Genomic DNA, 16,755 nt, shown 5'->3' on the forward strand with positions numbered 1-16,755 from the left:
AGTATTAAATTTTGAATGTTGAACGTGAGGAAGTCAGCTATCTTCATACCGGATAGCTCGGTGACGTAACTTTACTTATAGGGCTCTGTTATATCAGGATCAGTTCCTTTGCCCCCGCCTCCCAAAAAAAAAAAAAATTATATATAAATAAAAAGATAGATGATGTACTAAATAGTTTAATTCAAAATATTAATAATATGCTTATTCTTGATTTATTAGGTGGATAAATAGGCGATAAATATAGAAATAAATGAATAGTTTGAAAAATTGAGTTTTTACTTATTTTAATATATAATACCACAAAAGTAGAAGATAAATATCCCCTACGTCGTTATCTTTATGTATGATGGAACTTTCACTCCAAAAAGAAACAGAAAAAATGCCTGAAATCATCTGGTAGTTAGCCAAATAAGTCAATCATACCAACCGCTATTTATATCATATATACTCGCAAACTATCACTATCATATTATTTCTTCACTGTTCTTAAAATAAATTACAAATTATTCAAATCTACGCAGTATTTTATTCGATACTGTATTACAATATTTGATTAAAATAGTAGTTATGATAAATTATTTGATTATTTCTTTGAAAAAATAGCCAAAATTTCTTCATAGAAATAATAAAATGGCCGATATAAATATTATATAAACGACGAGGGATCAACAAGAAATTGTATTCCTGTTCTTTGGGAAACGAAGTATATGTATAAAATAGCTTATTACTTTTTGTATTTATGAAAAAGAATAAATTATGAAATAGCCATGACGTAGCAAGAGAGAACAGGGAATCAACAGCTGACAACAAAATACATAGAGTATTTTTGTGTTAGCGAGGTAACGCCGTGCCCCAACCGTCACCTACAAAGGGGGGAGGGAGCAACGTGAAGGAATGTAAATGGAGGGATGGAGAACTAAACCAGGGAGTACTTTCTCACTAAAGTCTGTATTATATTGTACACCCCCTAATATTCAAGAAGTTATGTTACACTTTTTTAGTAAGTGTATTGATTATTTTATTTGTGTGATATGGCTTTCCATATAATGCCATTAAAGTTTCCACTTGGCTATTTCCTTTGGGATTGTAAGGTGGGGTCCTACTTTTGGCGATGCCTTTTTGGGGGATGAAATCTTTGAGCTCCATAGACATGAAAGATGTTCCCTATCAGAATGAATGTAAAACTGTAATCAAAATACTGAAAACAGACCACCAAGACCCTTTATTACGGTAGAGGGTGAGAGATCCGAGTTGAGGTAAGAAAAAGGGAAACGGGAGTACTCATCAGTAATAGTGAGATTATACTTGTTTTTGTTTTAGGAGGGCAACGGACCCTTAAAATCAATATCCAGTCTTTCGAAAGGTTGGGTAGCTTTGATTAAAGTACCTGTTTGATCTTGATAAAATTTAGGTGTGAGCTCCTGACATACAAAGTAATGTTGAGTCATTTTCTTTATGTCTTCGATTGAGTAAGGAAGGTTTCTGGCTCTTACGAAATGAGAAAATCTAGTGATACCGGGGTGGCATAGATTTTGATGCAGAATTTTCAGAGTGTCTTGATTATGTGTGATAAGAACCACAGATTCTAGATAAGTTGTCAAAAACCAAGTTATTCTTTCCAGCTCGGTGGATAATTTCGTAGTAGAAACAAGCTAGTTCTAATCTCCATCTCAGTATCTTTTCGTTATTGATTTTATTAGTGTGTGGGGATCGAACATAAAAGAAACACTTTGTTGGTCGGTGATAAGTTTAAAAATATACCCTAATACAAAATGCCTCAACTTTCTGAGAGCTTCAACGATGGAGTATGCTTCTTTTTCTATAGAAGAGTGTCTTTCATCAGCAGAGAGTGCAGGAGGAGAAGGCAACTGGTCTTCCTTCTTGGGTGAGGGTAGCTACGATGGCGTAATTCGAGGTGTCAATCTCTACGGTGATGGCCTTGATGACCGATATTTCTACTTAAATCATTTCAAAAACAGCAACCTCTTCCTCAGACGGAGGGAAAGTTTTGGCATTGATGAGGGGCTGGACCTTCTCGGAAAACATAGATATCCATTTTGCATAGTAGGAAAACATTCAAAAAACTCGTTTCAAGGCAGATATCTTTTTGGAATTGGCATGAATAAGAAAGTAGTAAGCCTATCAGGGTCTGGGTTTATGGTTCCTTCCTCAACAACACAACCCAGAAGATTTATTGATTTTGCCGAAAAGACACTCTTTTCACGATTTAGTGTCAATGAGTACTTATTTATCGCTCGTAGAAAAGCTTTCAAATCTTCATCATGTTCTTCTTGATTACTTCCACAGACAGTAACATTGTCTATATGTGCATGTGTCTTTTTGAGCCGTTCTTCACTAATAATGAAGTCAATGATCCTTTCGAAGCTGGCAACTCTATTTTTCCCCACAAAAGGTATTCTTTCAAAAGTGATACAATTTCCTTCTGGCATCAAACACCGTATACTTCTTTTCGCTATTTAGTCAGGGAATTTGGTGATATGCACAAATTGAGGTCGATTGCACTGAATACCTTGTTTTGAGCAACCTTAGAGATGAGATCTTCGATATTAGGTAAAGGATAGGCATCTAAGAACGTGAATCTGTCGACTGTTTGAGAGTTATCAATCACAAGTCGTTTCTTCTTCGTTTTATTTTTAGTAACCAGTACTTGAGCGCGCCATGGAGATCTGCTGGGTTCTATGACCCCCCCCAGAGCAGTCGATTCAACTCTTCCACGATAAAATTTTCATCTTCCCTTGAGTAGCGCCTTGATTTAATGGCTATGGGTTTGCAGTCGGTCGTTAGATTAGAGAATAACAAAGGGATAAGGATATTTGTACCTAAATTTCCGGCGCAGACGTTCAAAGGAGATCTCCCAGTCAACACATAACGTAATATTAACGAAAAAATATGGTTAAGTAAAGGTTGGTTGGAACTTTACCAAAAACTAACGTTATATTTACGTTGACTCATGTTTATAAATATAACAAATACATTTTTGATAACCATGAGACAACTTAATAATAACGTTGAACGATCATACTTCAGTTATTATGACGTTGTTCCACAGTTATGAAAATAACAAGAAAACTAAGTTGATATAACTTTGTATCATGATTATTTAAGTATCAAGCCCAAAATGAATGATATGATATAACGAACGAGTAAACAAGTATATACACAATTGCGCATTTGCTAAAAACTATTGTAATTCACTAATTTGTTTGTGCCATCGGTCCATTTAAGCAAATGCAAGTGGTATTCGCTCGTGGTATTTTGCACCAATGGAAGCAACCCATTTACTTGGCATTTGATGAGCCCATGAAAAAAGAAATTTATATTTCAATGCATATTAGAAGTATAAAAGTAGGGTAGAAATGTAGTCCAGGCAGTTAGTGACATGGGTCCTTCAAATCAAAAGCAATAGAAAGAATTGGGCATATCAAAAGGTAAACCTTTTTTTATTCATCCAGGTATTTGGAAGTATTTTATTTTTTTAAATGACATACTTTACCTATATTTATTGGATGTTACAGATGACATCGAAACAAGAATATTTTTGATGGCCGGTCTACCTCATCTAATTAAACTTGTGAGTAACAATTTATCAATAAGTGGATTTGAATTCCAAAAGGTAGAACTCTAATGAAATAACTTTTTCAAAATGTTTTAAAAGCTCAATCACAATGTGATTTGACTCCGTTTCCTTAAGCCTATACATATTCATTGCAAAGGTCACGATTGTCAGCGGGTGTACTTGGCAACTCAATTACTAAGTTATGAAGTTTCCAGCTCCATAAGACTTAAATGGCCAGAACTTTGATGAATACCAGGTTTTTATCAATTTGATATCCAGTTGGTAGTGTTTTCTCAACAAGAAAAAAAGAAAAAAAATAAGAAAAACTAAAGTGCCCTTATGGTGGATATCATTACATTGAGCAAAAAAATATTTTAGAAAAAGTAAGAAAAGTAATGGAGAAAGTAAAAAAATGTGGGACTGAAAAGCATAGTTGCCCTTTTCAGAGAAGTATGATCTTTACTTTTAAACCTCTACTACTTATGTTTCCCTACTTACAAGATAAATATGAGGTATAATTTATAATAACGTCTCGATGCAATCAGGATTCGTTAGAAATTTTTTTCTCGCTTGCGTCAAGTAGGTGGTTCTAATGAGTACCCTAGTCCAGTAGATGCTCTTAATGGCATTAGACTTTTAATGGTGGGTAAGCAAGAAAAATTTGCCAATGCTCCTGCTAAATGTAGAAGCACAAACCAAAAAACTCAAGATATCCCTCGCTTGAATCAATTAGAACCTACATCTAGCTCAAAAGAAGATGAATTTGAACATCACAACTGGGAAGATTGCATATCTTTCTTAATGGCTCTAACTTTTGAAAAGGAATCCTAGACTGAATCTTTTCCTTCAACTCGACCAGATAAGTCCTTAATAGAGCTTGAAGAAATTGGTGTTGAAGTATTAGATTTAGACTTGGAACAAATTTCATTTGTTTGTGGGGGGAACAGCTAATTAAGAAATGTTTGAAGTATCTCCTTGTCTCAAAGTTGTTACCAAAGGCTTTAGACCTATTAATAGATTCTTTTAAAATTGTGAAAAATTATTTCAATTATTTCACAGATATGGCATAAGAAGGGAAAAAAATATTATTAACAGACTAAATGATATTTTACAATCTTCAAATGCAAAACCAAATTATTATTATTCCCGGCCATATATTAATATTATTGTTAATGATATTTTCCACATTGTAAATATATTAATAAAAAGTAGAAGTATCAATACTTTATTACTATTCCCATATTTTATGAAGATCGTTGTTGAACCAGTGCTATTGTTATTTCTAAAGTAGTTTTTGGGTGGGATGGACTGGGGATAAAGAAGTGACCCAGCTATTTATGATTCATGGACAGACCCACACTTTTCAAATGTGATATATTAATAAATAGAGAAGTATACATCCTTCCAAAGTTTTTCAAAACAGGATATTGGATATTGTTGAAAACTTTTTTCAACTTGTAACGCTCTAAATAAATATTCCCGTTTCGAATATATATCTTCCTCTCTTGTGGTCTTTATTTCAACTACACACCAAAACAGAGACATGTAAATAGAACGCCTCGTTATGTAACGGGCACCGAACCAGTTCGAAGCTTTCGAGCCCCATGCCCCGTGATCTTAATATCACAATTAAAAAATCAAATTTACAAATACCGTAATAATAACAACAAGTAACCAAACTAATAATACACTAACAAACAGAAAAGATAAAACAGCGAAAAATAACATGTCATGGTACGAACTCCTTGAAATAACTTGGCAATCTTCGATTGCAGCTGGGCCAACTTTCAAAGGCGTTATTTGGGCCCCTCTGCCCGATCTTGTCCACTTCTTTGGCTCCTTGGGATTGAGGTGATGACTCAAATACCTTTCGCACGTTGTAAATGTACCTTGGTACACCATACATGTGTAAACTGAATTTAGAATTTATCTTTGTTATTACCCCTCTATTCCATCTAGTCGAACATCAAGCTCAAGGAGGCTTAACCCATACCTTATCTCCTTTCTAATAAATGTTATAGGGTGCTCTTTTACCGGTTCTGTGACTACTTTCCTCCAAGTATAGATTCTGCCATTTCATCTTAAATAGGCGTTCCGTTGGCGTGTCTCTGTTCCCACTCACCGGTATCATATTGTACCAAAACAGACACTCCTCAATGGTTGCCCTTTTCCTCGCCGCCATTATTTTCACTGATGGATGGTGCCTCTCAATAATTCCATTTCCGTACCTGCAATAAGCGCTGCAGAAGATAACTTTTCACAGACCATTTTGAACACATGTTTCTAAGCAATGCTGGTTTGAAACTGCGGGCGTTATCAAGGAGAATCTTGTTAGGTAGGCTTAAGTCACTAAATATCTGGTTTACCATCCTCGTTATCTCTTCCTCACTTTCTCTCACAACCTCCCTCCACACGGTAAAACGATTCGGTCCACAATCAATAACAGGGAGAAACTTATTCCCTTCCCAATGAGTAATGTCCATAGCCAAACGTTTCCAGTCCCTGTCAACACCAAGAGACCCTCTGACTGTAGTGATTGGGCATGGATCTATACTTTGGCAGTTCTTGCATTCCTTCAGGACGTTTTCCACTTAAGGCTTTACATAGTGAACGTCAGATGAACCAAAGCTATATCCAAATTTTACGAGTCTGAGTTTAAATATTCCAAGTTACGCTTCCAGATTTCATACCAAATTACCATTGGAGTACATTATAAGTTCTTGACAACCTCAAATGTGAATGAACAATTCCTTCTTAATTCAAGGTATCTTCTTATCACAGGAATGAAATATATATGTGAGTAGTTATCATGAGTTAAGAACAAGGAGTAACATTTTTCATCTTTGTCACAGCCTCGATTGACGACTGTAAGGCTAAATCTATCCCAATAAGTAGTTAATTTACTGAAAAAGGAAGAATATTGGTTTCGGAAGCTTTCTGGTCTTCTTAAGAACACTCTTTGGGTCCTCAAAACGGGCAAATATCACAATTTAGCAAAAAATTGCCCATATTTTATATTAGGATATTTCTCCTACACCTATTGAATTTTGATATTATTAATAATTATAATTTGTATGATCTGGATATTTAAATATAATTAATGAGCTTGTAAACAGAAACAACTGACCATAATATGTTTTATTCAGCTCAGACCCCCTATATACTTATAGCTATAGGGTTGGGATTTTGCTAGAGAGCGCTTTTATTCATCACCTTGACGACATATTTGCCTGGCGAGGTTAAAAATATGATGACTGACCTACCTTGTTTCTATGTATGTTGGATATGTCATTGCTATTTCATAATTTATTATTTTAGATAAATAAACGAAGTAATAAGCTATTATATACTTATGCTCCGTTTCCAAAAGGACGGAATACAATTTTTTGTTGATCTCTTGTCATATATATATATTGGCCATCATATTATTTCTATGAAGACATTTTGGCTAAAGGACTCAAGGGAAAGAGTGGACCATAGAGAAAGAAATATATAGAGGCGACAAAATATTTTTTATGGCTGCTTGGCATTGCGTTGTAGATGTCTTTTTGAATATACATCTCGCTAGAAGAGAGTTCAGCTGCTATAAAATGGAATGGGTAGGGATGTTATTGAAGAACAAATTCGGACTATTCAACGTTAACCCTACTCATTTGGGTTTTTTTATAACTGCTGAGTTAATGAAATTGATAATATGATTGGCCAAAACAAAATCCCATAAGGGCGAAGAAAAATCCCTATGTGGACGATTAACTCGTTACAACTTTGACTATCTTAGAAAAAAATGTTTTGAACTGCGTGGAAATTCTGATACATCTAATTCATAGTGATTTGGTTGGATCTTTCGTACAAAGCATTCTAATATATCCATCCTTTGCGATCCTAGAAATTCATATTGCATTTGGATATCGAATACGTCTTCTGATACTATCTTCAATTTCCTGTTGAAGGTATCTCGCCTCTTTGTGCCTAACTCGGTGTATCTCATCACCTTTAATGGAAGGATCATTCATTGCAGAGGTTCCCCTTTATATCAAGGTATGTGATGGTGACTTCTGACCTTGTGAATCATTGCCTCTTTGATCAAAAATACATAAATTCCTCAAGATCTTTTACGAGATCATCCTATACTCCAACATTTAAGAACTCTGGAGTTCCATAAAACGACAGAATAATTGACAAGATCTAGTGAGAAACAGAGAGAGTACTCATCCTCCATCTACTGCTCCTTAATTGAAGTTCTTGAGTCATTTTCTCCTTATGTCAACTCTGCTTCGTCTCCTATTCTTAAGAAAAAAATATCTTTCATAAGGGTTCTTGATGTATATAACGCAGAAATGTATGGTCTATATGGATATAGCCTGGACACTTTAAGTATCACCCCTGATTAGTGATTTCATTATTACTTGTGAGTCTCTAATTGGAAAAAAGGGAAGATTATTCTAGACTTTAAAGATAATGTGCCTCTCTTTTTTCGGCAGTAATGTCTGCTAAGCATATTCTCTTCGGTATTGCACATAAATAGTTATTGGGAACTGTTAAGTGATTATGTGTTAAAAAATATCAGTCACTTCTTAAGTTTTGTAGATTTATATTAGAACATTTGAATGTCTAAGCGATTCCCAAACTTATTGACTCAGGAATCACCTTCTAAACAGCTGAATTGCCTGTTAGCATATTGGAATATTACTTTGTCGAAGATCTAGGACCTTTAGAAAAATAAAAAAATGTTAAATGTGTGTCATACGAGCTAATTATGAGTTGTTTGATTGAAGACAATAGTTTAAATGTATCATAATTATATTAAGATTGTTTGAGTATTAATTGAACAAATAAAAATAACTATGATATTTTTCTAAATTTAAATTCTCTATATATGAGCTCTCGATTATTTCATTTTTATTTTTTTTTATCTTATTGATTCATTTGGTTTTATTTTGGACAGGCAAATGCTATTTCGTTATTGAGGTTCTTGTCATGTGAGTAGAGATTTCAAAATGATTCCTATTATTAGTTGAACAACTATTATTGGTCTGTATTACAAATTATTCCAAGCCATATGAAAGTGGCGATACTATTTTCCAAGTACTACTAAAATATATATCTCTCAAGAGAGAATAGTCAAAATCAAAAGGCAAAAGAGGTTTATTCAAGGCATCATATTCTTATGTTAGCAAGGCATTGAACACAATATTTACTAATTTCAAGATAAAGGACAAATTAAGAACATATTGTCAGTTTATATTTTTCACATGAGCATTTCTTATTTAGTGCATAATATGCACTTAATCTTAATATATTATTGATTTCTTCGCCATCCTATATTTATTTAAAAATGTATGTTCTGACCTATTTTTTTATATTATTAAAAACAACTTTTAATCTATTTTTTTTTAAATAACTTCCGTAATTCTATTATATAATGTATTAATACAATTTGTTTTATTAATCTGAATTTCCCCGCCTAAATTGACTTCAATGTGATGTCATCAAAATAGCCGGTTCAACATTCAATTATTTCATTTGGAGTATCATGGTTAGCTCTTCTGTTGCGTTTGGTCGTCATAATACGTAAAAAGGTGCTTCATCAGGTAGCAGTTTTTATGTACTTCCTAAAAATCCAAGTTAGAAAACTATTAATTTAAAGATTCCTTTTAAGTTATGCTTTTTTATGGTAGAAATTCGTAAGAAATGGATACAAGCCTGTCGTCGAAAAGAGCCACCATATCATCATGCTTTCTTGTCCGAGTTTAGTCTGATTCATCATGCTCAGAGTCCAAGTCTATAATACAATGAATCGAGTACCACAGCTTTGGTAGTATCCAACTTGATAGCCAATTATCAATACATCGAGATTATATCTATCACTTTGCAGAAAAAAATATATCACATAATTTTTGCCATCGCAGTCGCACAGAGATCCTAAGATAAGCATAGCACATACTTTTTCTGTGTCCAATTTCCCATGCCTCTGAGTCCTCATACTCCGAGTCCAAGTCCGATATAACTCGAAGTCCTCATGCTCAGAGACAATTAAAAAAATGAATTGATAGACACATGGATTGATGAAGGTGGTCATAACTCATATCATCAACGGAATGACAACGTCATGGTTCTCCATCATTCAAACAAATGTCTGATTCTTCATTCTTCTATTTATAGAGAGACGAGCATAATGAAAACGACTCAATTCACTTTAGATTATGGATTCATCATATCAGTGATAAAACAATGAGAAAAATACAAGGATCAAGAGATTTTTACAAGTTAACACTAAACAGTAAAAGATAAAATATTAATTTAAAAAATAAAATAATAATAGCTATAAAGTATAAGTATCAACAGCTGACTTTCTTTTAGACCCTTGTTTGTGAACAGCTGAAATTAATTTCAATGTATGTACTACTTTGTGAGCTTAATTTAATTATTTTTATTTTAATTAGGTAATACTTATTAGTTACAATATATTGCTCATAATGTTCACATGTAGTGCAGTGTATTGTAATAATAGATTAACTTTGACTAAAAAGTTTCCTGGCCTATCGCCCAAGAAAATATTTAATTTTCCAAAAGACATCAATCGTAGGAAGTTGTGAATCAATGCCATCAAACGTGCGAATTGGACTCCCACCAAAGACTCAAGCGTTTGCCAAGTAATATAATCAACATTTTTTACTATGTGAGGGTATGAAAATTAAATTAATGGGTTGTTTTACAATGATGTCACTGGGCTCCATAATATAATTATTCATACTAAAATTATTCGCTTTAGGTTTACTTCGAAGAATCACTATTTCTGAGGAAGTCTTCAAAAGGACGGTGGCGTTTGGTACATAATGCAATTCCTACTTTATTTGAGCATGTTAAGATAGTCAAAAAACGAAAGCTTCCGTTTAACCGAAACAGAGACGCAGAAAAACTTCAAAGGAAGCAAAGAATTCTAATGATAGAACATTCGTATGCTAAAACACATGGGACATCAAATAAGGAAGATTATTCTTATCACGAAGCTCAAAACTCATTCTTATCAGACATTTTTATACAAGAAGCCCCTGAGATTGAAGTTTTATCATACGTACCATGCTCTAATTGTATCAATTTAGTAGTGACAAATGAATCTTTATCTGCAAAAATACAGAATCTTCAAGCAAAACTTGCCAGGAACAGGGCTTCAATGATGTCAACTAAAAAAAGCCGTAAAAAAATATCGAAAAAGGTAGTATCTGTAAATGATACAGTAATATATTTCTTTTATCATATTTATTGTTTTAGGCTTAGTTTTGTTGCAATACCTATATTGAAGGGTTCTTGAAGGACGATCAATTAAGATGTTTGTCCAAGAAAGGAAATAACTCTAGAATCAAATGGCGAAGTCCAACAGTTAAAAAATCACTCAAATTAAGGTAAATAGAATGAATGAATTTACGATTCTTTTATACTTATTTTGAAGCTATGTCCTTTCATATGAATTTGTATTGGTTTATTACACTTCTCAGATTTGCTTGTGGTTCGCCATGGTATGAAACTCTTCTTGATAAAGGATTTCCTTTACCCTCGCTGAGGACACTGCGCAGGAAAACTGAATGCATTTCATTTGAAAGCGGTATTTTGAATGATGTTTTTGAGTTTTGGACGTTTAAAATAACGACCTTCAGTGAAAAAGACGAAAATTAAAAACAATCTAATAGCTTTAAGTCAGTTCATGAACAAAAAGAGATCTTCTAATGATCAATATGATGATGGTGAATATCTGATTGATTTAAAAGAAGGAAGAAATAAATTTGACGAAGCGGATAATGCATAAAGAACGAACTTCTCATCTAGAAGAAGATACTGTGTTGCCTGAACAGCAAACTGATGTTTTATATTATATTGCAGGCTATATTTTAAATCAAATTAAGACTTATCAGTATGTTCGTTGGGATTGTATGAGTTCGTTATTTAGAGCACTAAGGATAGTGGCCCGTATTAAAAACTCATTGATGTAAAAGATTGTACCAGCCAAACTTTATCCCGCTATATCAAGGAAATCTTCGAAACTATATTCTTTGCAGCCGAGAAGAGATTTCGCAACTATATCTAAACTAAAAAAATTAAGGATTTAAAAAATATAACAAAAATCCTGTAAAATATAACTGAAAAATAAATAACAAATATATCACTACACGACCGTCATAATATTAAGACAAAAATTATGAGAAAATATTATCAAGTTCGTGTTAAGATGTTCACAAAAATTTCTCGAAAGAGACCAACAAAGGAAGGAAAAACAATGTTTAGGCTAGCAAAAGTACAAGTTTGCATGAAATTGTGCAACAAATTTCTTGATAATTAGCCACATTTAATTATATATATACTTTATAAATTCATTTATAAAAGTAATAAAAAAAGTATTAACAACTATTTTATAAAAATAAATATTTTAAATTGTGAATTATGAGAGAATAACAACTATAAATATCACAGTCGGTGCAATAGCTTAGATGATTTGACCTTAATTCTTTCCTTCATATTTTTGTTGTAGATTTTTTTGTTTGTCCGCTCTTTCCCTTAAATACTTTAATTTTGGCTATCAATTCTAACTTTGAATTACGCGCTCTCACAACTCGTTCTACGGTTTCGAATACTCTTTTGGTTTTTGGAATACATAAACTAACTATCAACATCGTGTTTTTCATTGAATAATACCTCAAGTTCTTAATTCATTACTTGATTATTCTACATTTTTATATTTTTCTTTGTATTGACAATTGTCATTTCTGAATTCAGGTATCATTATGAGTAATCAGACGTACCACAAACGTATTGGGTCGTGAAACGTTGAAATAATATTTCTTAAGAAAAAACAAGGACCCAAGTTAATTTTATTCGTAAATTTGAAGAGAAAACTTAAGGAGTACAAGAAGAATTTTCCTACAAAAAAAACTAAACATTCCGTTTTTAATTTTTCGTACGATTAAAGAAGAATTAATTTTATGACTAATTTAAAGACTTTCAATTGATTCAAATAAATTAGTAGTTAAAAGGTTCATTTTTTGAAGTAATCAAACTTTCTAATATTGAAGCTCTAAAATTGAAAAATTTCTTTGTGTAAATTACAAGCAATTTAAAAAATTGTGACATTTCATTTTAAATTTTAACAAATGGTTGGGTATCTTTTGTCATAAACATGTTATTCATGAAAAAATATTCAACTATCAAATATGGCTTTGAATTCTGATAATTGGAGGGTGAGAACTGATTCACTCTTTGTAAGTAAAGAAAAAGTTAAAGAACTTGGGTTTATTGCAGTTAAAGACTTCAAGCAATTGCTATTTTGCAAATTGAATTATTATTTTGAAAGTAATTTAATGGACTTTCCAAGTCAGTGGGAGGGAAATGTAATATACATTACTATTTATGGATACCATGGTAAGGGTAAAATGGGGCCTTCTTATGAGGTGACTTATAAGGAGGCTTTCTGTATTGTGAACTCTGTATTTAATACACTTGTGCCTCCAACATGCATGCATGTGTTCTGAATGTTTGAAAGTATAGATAATTCAAGTAATATTTCTCAAGTTATAGGCTCTCTTCATTTACTAATTTTCTTTTTACACAATTCAATTTATAACTATAAAAACAAAGATTATGTAATTAAATTTGTTTATCTATTTGATCTTGCAAGGGTATACATTGAATTGGGCTATCAAGGTGTTTCTACTTTTTATCCTTCTCCAATAGATTTAGTAGAACTGACTCATCTGAGGAATCATTCAAATGGCCATCTTTGTCTAAATAATTGTCCTGTAGCTCTACGAAGCTCAAATACCTTATCTCTTTTCAATAACAATTTAGACCAAAATGGGTTAAGTATCTTACATATAACGGGAAATTATTTTTATTTAATCGCCAACCCACCTTTATCTCAAATTGAATCCATAGACCAAATAATATTACCTCTTTTACATATTCAAATAGGTATTGTTCAAAAATTGTTTTCATTATTGTTTGAGGAGTTTTCAACCAACAGTAAAAATAAATCTCAATTATTAATAAAAATTTTTACCGACTTTGATGAGGAAATTGTTCAATCTGAGATTTTACTAAATTTAGCAACTGTCAAAAATTAATATTTTGACAGATGTTATTTTCATTATAAAGCAAAGAGTAAAATATAGGAATATTAACTTTAATGAGAGTAATTCCAACAATAGTCATAGTATATGTAATTCGTGCAAACTAACATTCAACTTATTTACATGTTTGTGTCATTCAGAAACTTGTTGTTTAAGATATTTAAATGTGTCCATTTTTTTAAAAGTATTGTTGTAATTGTATACAAACATATCATTATGGTTGTGATTTAACATTAATTTCATCTTCTTCCGAAAAAAACTTTATTTGTTGACAATGTTCTAAAATTTCCTTGAATGAATGTGAAGAAATTTTTATTAATAAGTATAAAAATCTAATAGAAGAGCAATTACGACTTTTTTTTTTCTATACAAAATCTTAAACAAAAGAAAGATTTATTTTTTTCATAAAGGTAACTGCTCTCAGAAAATATTAAAACTTTTTTAATTTCTTAAAATAATAACTGTAGTACTGCAGTCGTATCATGGGGGATCCTCTCATGGGAGGGATATAAAAAAAAATGTTAGATAATTTATGATTAATATTATGTATTTTTCCAGATATCAATGAAGGATTCAAAATTATATTTGGACATCTTTCTAATCGTATCAAGCATCTAACACAAAAGAAAATGTACACAAATGAAGAAATATCAAGAATAACTCATTAGTGTCATTATTTTGGAATATTATTTCATATACATTTTACTGAAAAATCTATAACTCCCAAGATTCATTAACTAATTTTTAATGTTCCAAGAATACTAGAAAGATATTCGACTTATGTAGTTTTCTTTATATAGAACAAACATGAGAATCATTTCATGCTCGCTTTCTAAATTATTTTTCTAGAGTAGGGGACAGAGATTAAAATTATCATTGGAAAGTTATTACTTAAAGAATATTTAATTTTTTTTTTGTGCATGTATTTATAAATAAGAGCCGTTATAACATGTAAAGGTTATGATACATTGGTTTAAGTGATATGTATTATATTAATAAATTTTTTAACGTTTCAAGTTATTTAGAAAAACTAATATATTTTAGTAGTTTGAATTTGTTGTCTTTTTAACAAAGTTCTTCTTTAAATAATTAAAATTATACATTTCAGAAGCGATCAAGCACTTATTTGGACGAATTATAATTTTGAATGGTCAACTTCTATTTAACTCGAAATCCAAAATATATGTTTGTTTTCTTTAGGTGTTTTTCCTTTTAACAAGTTATCTATATGGCATTGAGAGGATCAACTAAGACAAAGTTTGAATAATTTAATAATATGGTTTTGCTATCAACTTAATCGCTCCGTCTACATTACTGTCCAAAAAATAATAGGAAATTTCTCTTCAATTTTAAATATGGTTTGGTTTCTTTGTACCCATGCACTAATAGTACATTTATTCTGTTCATTTAATTTTGTTGTATATAAAATTTGATAACTATAAATCTTAACACATGTTCATTAATACAGTCAATGCAAATATTTAATCTATTGATAGATTATAATTGAAGAAAAAAGTAAGTGTACTTAAATCAACATCGAAATAAAATTTAAAAGTATGTTATTCTTTTTTTCATCAAAAAAAATTAATCCAGTAATAATTTAATTTTAAATTTTTTTTTTTTTAATCTGTCGTTTATCGATTTAATTTCTACTTGGTCTTAAAATACACTTACACTAAAATTGTATATTTACTGCACCAAGAAAGGAATACTTTGTTTTAGTATGTATTCAATATTAATAAAATAATTGATCATAGAAAACAATTACATATTATTTAATACATTTGTCCGCTCTTTTCCTTGAGTCCTTTAATTTTGGCTATCAATTCTAATTTTGAATTACGCGCTCTCATAGCTCCTTTCACATTTTCAAATATTATTTTGGTTTTTGGAATACCTCTCAAAATTATTTTTCACATTGAATTATGAATTATTATTTTTTCAAAAAGTTAATAGTAATTTATTTATGAGAACAATCAACCTTCTATGTAATATAACATCGAGATTATTTGTTTTGTTGCCTCTGTAGAATAAAACAATAAAAATTAATAAATAAGTATTTTATATTTGTCTAAATTTTATTGATTAGAATTAATTAAGTTTACTAATTTTTCTAGTTTTTTTACAAGATAACAAGCAGATTTTTTTTATTTGATCTCCTTCCTGTCTCGTCAATTCAAGCACCAAAGTCAAGTCAGGATCTCTTGCTCATAAACTTGAATCTGAGGATCAAAATATGAATTTTTTAAAATCCTATTTGAGTAGTTATAAAGAAGAAACGGAGTAATTCTTTGTTTTAGAGGATATCATAGATGTCCTCGATAACTTCAAGGAAAAAAGTTAATCATCTTGAATTTATACAAGAGCAGCTATTTCTTCATTCAAAAACTCCGTATGGTAGGATATATTCTCTATTAATTCTAGGAATGTCCGTACTATGGCAAAAAACAAGTCCGACTTTATATCGACAAATAATTAGGTTTGGCTTAATCGTTTTACCAAAAACTCATCAATAGGCTCACCACCATTTTATCAATGGAAGCAGGAATAGATAACCCAATATCTGATTATTTGAGTTGTAAAATATCTTCGCTTGATGCTAAGGACAGAAATGTCTCTATATCATCATAGACGAGGTGTATTCTGCTCAAAGAGTTAAATTATCGGGCGGAAATTTTTTCAAAATTTTTTAATTTGTTACTGACGTCGGGTTTAGATCAGTCCGGACTGATAGACATTCGATCAACCATTAATTTTTTAAAGAACGAATTAGGAATGGTTTTACCCCATTCCATATTGAAAATCCGTTCTCCATCTCAAAAGAAAAGATATTTTTTTATTTGATTCAATTCATATTTTCAAAAATTTCTACAATAACCTAATAAATAGGAAACATTTAGTTTTTCCATCTTTTGAAAATATGATGAACACTTGGAAGCTCATTTTCCCCATGTTGTCAAAATTTATCAAAAAGAAATGGGCCTAGGAATAAAAAAATACAAATAAACTCTCTCATCAAGTCTTATTTCCTCAACTTATTGAACAAGCTCAAGTCAGTAT

General features: G+C 31.3%; 1 long non-coding RNA gene across 1 annotated transcript; it reads left to right on the forward strand.

The window, feature by feature from the left end:
• Positions 1-9,943: 9,943 nt before the first annotated feature.
• LOC121127088 (uncharacterized) lies at positions 9,944-12,240 on the forward strand. Its single transcript, XR_005867511.2, has 4 exons — positions 9,944-10,230; positions 10,350-10,793; positions 10,850-10,980; positions 11,074-12,240. It is a non-coding gene; the product is annotated as an uncharacterized lncRNA (long non-coding RNA).
• Positions 12,241-16,755: the final 4,515 nt, after the last annotated feature.

Source organism: Lepeophtheirus salmonis, chromosome 12 (genome assembly GCF_016086655.4).
Source record: "Lepeophtheirus salmonis chromosome 12, UVic_Lsal_1.4, whole genome shotgun sequence".
NCBI classification, from domain to species: Eukaryota; Metazoa; Arthropoda; class Copepoda; order Siphonostomatoida; family Caligidae; genus Lepeophtheirus; species Lepeophtheirus salmonis.